The sequence below is a fragment of the Chiloscyllium plagiosum genome, chromosome 13, assembly GCF_004010195.1.
Source record: "Chiloscyllium plagiosum isolate BGI_BamShark_2017 chromosome 13, ASM401019v2, whole genome shotgun sequence".
Classification (NCBI taxonomy): domain Eukaryota; kingdom Metazoa; phylum Chordata; class Chondrichthyes; order Orectolobiformes; family Hemiscylliidae; genus Chiloscyllium; species Chiloscyllium plagiosum.
The window spans coordinates 29,965,296-29,971,259 of NC_057722.1; the positions used below are offsets into that span (position 1 = coordinate 29,965,296).

Genomic DNA, 5,964 nt, shown 5'->3' on the forward strand with positions numbered 1-5,964 from the left:
ACACCACATTCACTGCTCGACCTTTGTCGACCTGTCTGGTCATCTCCTCAAAGAACTCAATAAGGTTTGTGAGGCATGACCTGCCCCTCACAAAGCCTTGCTGACTGCCTTTAATCACTCTATGCTTTTCCAAATAGTCAAGAATTCTATCCCTCAGAACTCTTTCCAAAACCTTGCTGACCACAGACGTAAGATGTAATTGCCAGGGATTTCCTTATTCCTCTTCTTGAAAAGAGGAATAACATTCGCCTTTCTCCAATCCTCCAGTATGACTTCCGTGGAGAGTGAGAAAGCAAAGATCTTCAGCAGCAGCTTAGCCACCTCCTTTCTTGCTTCCCGGAACAACCTAGGTTAAATCTGGTCTGGCCCTGGGGACTTATCAATCTTAATGATTACCAAAGTTCTCATTCATGACATGGTCCCTTTCCTTAGTGAAAACCAAAGCAAAAAACTCATTTAGGACTTCCCCTATCTGCTCAGACTCCACACACAAGTTCCTTATGCTATCCCTGACCAATCCTACCTTCTCCCTGATCATTCTCTTATTCCTCACGTATGAGTAAAATGCCTTTGGGTCTCCCTAATCCTTCCTGCTAAACCTTTTTCATGTCCCCTCTTGGCTCTCCTCAGTTCATTTCTGAGCTCCTTTCTAGTAAGCCTATAATCCTCTAAAGCTGTGCTAGATCCATGCTTCCTCCAACTTACGTAAGCTGCCTTCTTCCTTTTGACAAAGAAGCTCATCTGTTCTTGTCATCCAAGGCTCCTTAATCTTATCTCTTCTTGCCTGTCTTAGAGGAACAAATTTGTGCATCATTCGCAGCAACTGCTCCTTAAATAGTCGCCACATGTCTGTTGTGCCCTTTCTGTGGAACAATTGCTCCCAATCTATACTTCCCAACTCTGGTCTGATAGTGTCATAACTTCTTTTTCCCCAGTTAAATATCTTCCCTTGGTAACTGCTCCTTTCCTTCTCCAAGGCTATGGTAAATGTAAGGCAATTGTGGTCACTGTGACCAAAGTGTTCTCCCATCGTGAGATCTGACACCTGTCCTGGCTCTTTGCCGAGCACCAAATCCAAAATGGCCTCTCCCCTCATCAGCCTGACCACATACTGAGTAAGGAAACCCTCCTGAACACACCTGACAAAAATGGCTCCATCCAAACCATCTGTATGAAGGAGGTTCCAGTCAATATTGGGAAAGTTGAAGTCATCCATAACAACAACCTTGCTACATCTGTATTTTTCCAAAATCTGCTGGCCTATGAGTACTTCAATCTCCCTACTACTATTAGGGGGTCTGTAGAAAACCCCCAATAAGGGGCTACACCCTTGCTGTTCCAAACTTTCACGCATACTGACAAATATAGACATATAGACAAATCTTCCTCAACAACCTTCATTTCTGTGGCTGTGAGGCACTCCCTCATTAGCAATGCTACACCCCCTGCTCTTTTTCCACCCTCCCTCTTTTAAAACATCTAGCAACCATTCCTGCCCCTGTGAAATCCATGCCTCCGTTATGGCCACAACATCATATTCCCAAGTACTGATCCATGCTCTAAGTTCATCACTTTTATTTCTGACACTCTGACACAAAGTCCCTCCCTCTCAGATATGTAGCTCTGGTTCCCATCTCCTTGCCAAACTGGTTTAAACCAAACTAGTTACAATGAGATCCTGTTCATCCTTTTAAATTTGATTAATAGTGGGTGGCACGGTGGCACAGTGGTTAGCGCTGCTGCCTCACAGCGCCAGAGACCCGGGTTCAATTCCCGCCTCAGGCAACTGTGTGGAGTTTGCACATTCTCCCTGTGTCTGCGTAGGTTTCCTCTGGATGCTCTGGTTTCCTCCCACAGTCCAAAGATGTGCAGGTCAGGTGAATTGCCCGCATTGTTAGGTGAAGGGGTAAATGTATGGGTGGGTTGCGCTTTGGCGAGTTGGTGTGGACTTGTTGGGCCGAAGGGCCTGATTCCACACTGTAAGTAATCTAATCTAAAGTACAGACCCAGACTCCTCAACCAATCCTCATGTGACAAGCCGTTCATCCCTGGGATCATTTTTGCAAACCTCCTCTGGACTCTTTCAATGCCAATACATCCTTCCGTAGACACAGGAACAGAACTGCTCACAATATTCCAAATGTGGTTTGACCAGAGCAAAGTGTTTCTGTGGGGAAATATGAAATTATGCACTTAGGAGACTGAAATAGAGTCATAGAGTCATAGAGATATACAGCACGGAAACAGACCCTTCAGTCCAACCCGTCCATGCCGACCAGATATCCCAACTCAATCTAGTCTCACCTGCCAGCACCTGGCCCATATCCTTCCTATTCATATACCCATCCAGACGCCTTTTAAATGTTGCAATTGTATCAGCTTCCACCACTTCCTCTGGCAGCTCATTCGATACACGTACCACCCTCTGCTTGAAAACGTTGCCTCTTAGGTCTTTTTTATATCTTTCCCCTCTCACCCTAAACTTATGCCCTCTAGTTCTGGACTCCCCCACCCCAAGGAAAAGACTTTGTCAATTTATCTTATCCATGCCCCTCATGATTTGATAAACCTTTGTAAGGGTACCCCTCAGCCTCCAGCGCTCCAGGGGAAACAGCCCTAGCTTATTCAACATCTCCCTACAGTTCAAATCCTCCAACCCTCACAAAATCCTTGTAAATCTTATCTGAACCTTTCCAAGTTTCACATCTTTCCGATAGGAAGGAGACTAGAATTACATGCAATATTCCAACAGTGGCCCAACCAATGTTCTGTACAGCTGCAACATGACCTCCCAACTCTTATACTTAATACTCAGAATCCATCACCCCCTACATTTTCCAAACCAGCATACTTGTTTCAAATGGGGATAACCACAGAAGACTCCTGCACTACCTGCCTACCTCTCTTACCTTTCCTGGTGTTAACCCATTTATGTGACTGTATCTGCAACTTTTCTCCCTTCCTTTAACTGCCATCATCACATTCCCTTGCTCTTGTAAATTCCTCATTGCCTCTAACTGTCTCTCCATTCAATATGATAGGATTCACAACCAACAATATTTATTGCAGATATAATCCTCAGTAACACGTAAACTCTCCCAAAACTCCCACATCCGACAAGAAAAGCATATCACTCTATTCAAGGCCATTTTTGCTTCTTTCAGTCTAAAGACCCAGAAAATAGCACTGTTCTATTCCTCTACAAAACTCTGCTCCAGGCTACCTTAATACTTATGGCTTATATTTTTAAGTTTAATCAAGAGATATATCTCAATACAACATATAATCAAGAAAGAACCCATTCTACTCACTACTGCAGACTTATTGTAAGGCCACATTTAAAATCCACTTATCTGTTTCTGTGCTGTAACCTGTCCCAAACAAGTTCCTCCAAGATCAGTTGTGAAATAACTGTATTTAATTTTCCCTGATGCGCTGTGATGTCCAGTGATATATGAATTCAACAGTAAAGGCAGTAACTGTGCAGGTTCACTGCTGTCAGTTAGCAATGTATGTTTCTTTCTCTTTCTCTCTCCAGCACTGACCTCACCATGTGCTTCCTTTGTCTATTCTTCTCCCTTTTAAAAGTGCTGTTGTTTTGCCTTTTTTTGTCCAAAGTTCCAAAACAATGCTGCAGCTCCTGGAACTTGAGGAAATCACCTAAAATACCTCAAAAAAGGAGCAGCTGTTACAGCCAGAAATTTTTTCATCCTCCATCTTGGATTACCCAGAATCCTAGACAGAATATCTTTTAAAGGTTGAGAGATCAGTCATAACCTTGGAGTCATTCAGCAGGGAAACAGATCCTTCAATCCAACTGGTCCATGCCTCCCTGGTCCCAAACCAACTAGTCCCACTTGCCTGTGTTTGGCCCAACATCCATTCAAATCCTTTCCTATTTATGTACTTAGCCAAATGTCTTTTAAATGTTGTAACTCTATCTGCATGTATCATTTCCACTGGCAGTTCATGCCACATATGAACTACTCTCTGTGTACAAATGTTGCCACTCATGTTCTTTTGAAATCTTTCTCCTCTCACTTTAAAAAATATGACCCTTAGTTTTAAACTCCCCCTTCCTTGGGAAAAGATCCTCATTATTCACCTTATCTATGCCCCTCATGATTTTATAAACCTCTATAAGGTCACTCCTCAACCTCCTATGCTCCAGTGGAAAACGTCTCAGCCTATCCAACCTCTCCTTATAACTCAAACCTCCTATTCGCAGAAACATCTTGGTAAATATTTTCCAAAACTTGTCCAGTTAATAATATCCTTTCTGTAGCAGGGTGACCTGAACTGTACATAGTACTCCTGAAGAGGCCTCACCAACATCCTGGATTATCTCAACATGACATCGCAACTCCAATATGCAAAGGTCTGGGCAATGAAAGCAAGCGTGCTAAATGCCTTCTTATCTAAAACTGTTGGGTTCAAAGAGAAGTAAGTGTTCTTGTACATGAATTGCAAAAATATAAAATATTGATACAGCAAAGAATGAGGGAAGATTTATTAAAATGCTTTCTACAATGAAGGGTGTTTTCAATGAGAAAAGATTGTGGGGAATGGCCTGTATTCTCTGGAATTTGGGAGAATGGGAAATGATCAAATTGAAATGTAGAATTCTCAGAGGTATGTTACAATGGACCTGTGAGGCTGCTTCCCCTGCTAAAATGTTTACAACTCAGGGTAATAATCTCAGGACATGGCTTCAACAATATAAGATTGAAATAAGAGGAAAATTCTTCACTCAGAACACTGTGTATGTTTGGAACTCTGTACTCCTATGGACCACGGAAGGCAGTTGGTAAAGTGTAGTGGAACAGAGAGACCTTGGAGTTCAGGTGCATGGTTCTCTGAAAATGGAGTCACAGGTAGACAGGGCAGTGAAGAAGGCTTTTGGCACACTGACCTTCATCAGCTAGTTGAGTATAGAAGTTGGGAAGTAATGTTGCAGTTGTACAGGACATTGGTAAAGCTACACTTGGAGTATTGTATTCAGTTTGGTCACCTTGTTGTCGGAAGGATGTTATTAAACTGGAAAAAGTGCAGAAGAAATTTACAGGGATGTTGCCAGGATACAAGGCACTGAGCTATAGGGTGAGGCTGAACAAGTTAAGACGTTTTTCTTTAGACCATAGGAAATGAGAGGAGATCTCATAGAAGTGTTTAAGATCATGAGGTGTATGGATAGGGTGAATGCACTCAGTCTTTTTCCTAGGGTTGGGGAATCGAGGACTAGAGGGCATCCATTTAAGGTTCAAGGAGAAAGAATAAAAGAGAACATAAGGGGCAACATTTTTTTACATCGGGGGTGGTATGCATATGGAATGAACTGTCAGCGGAAGTGGTTGAGGCATGTATATTAACAATATTTAAAAGGCATTTGGACAAATACATGGATAAGAAAGGTTTAGTAGAATATGGACGACGTGCAGGGAAATGGGGTTAGTGTGGATGGATGCTTTGATTGGCATGGACCAGTTTGAGCTGAAGGGCCTGTATCCATACTGTAGGACTCTCTGACTCTTTGACTCCATATTCAAGACTGAGATTGATATCTTTGAGGACACTAGTGGAATAAAGGATTATGGGGATTAAAACAGGGAAGTTAAATTGAATGTAAGAATCAACAATGATAATGCTAAATGGTGAAGGCTCAAGGGGCTATATGACCTTCTATTGTTGTGGTTCTGTTCGCCGAGCTAGAAATTTTTGTTGCAAACGTTTTGTCCCCTGTCTAGGTGACATCCTCAGTACTTGGGAGCCTCCTGTGAAGCGCTTCTGTGGTGTTTCCTCCGGCATTTATAGTGGCCTGTCCCTGCCGCTTCCGGTTGTCAGTTTCAGCTGTTCGCTGTAGTGGCCGGTATATTGGGTCCAGGTCGATGTGTTTGTTGATGGAGATTGTGGATGGCACTCTATAAATGCCGGAGGAAACACCACAGAAGCGCATCACAGGAGGCT

General features: G+C 42.9%; 1 long non-coding RNA gene across 1 annotated transcript in view; it reads left to right on the forward strand.

Annotated features, from left to right (window-relative positions):
• Window positions 1-4,316: 4,316 nt before the first annotated feature.
• The window catches only part of LOC122555892, an 11,481-nt gene continuing 9,833 nt past the window's right edge, over window positions 4,317-5,964 (forward strand). The window contains exon 1 of the long non-coding RNA XR_006313390.1: window positions 4,317-4,443. This is a non-coding gene — a long non-coding RNA (uncharacterized LOC122555892). The remainder of the gene's footprint in view (window positions 4,444-5,964) is intronic.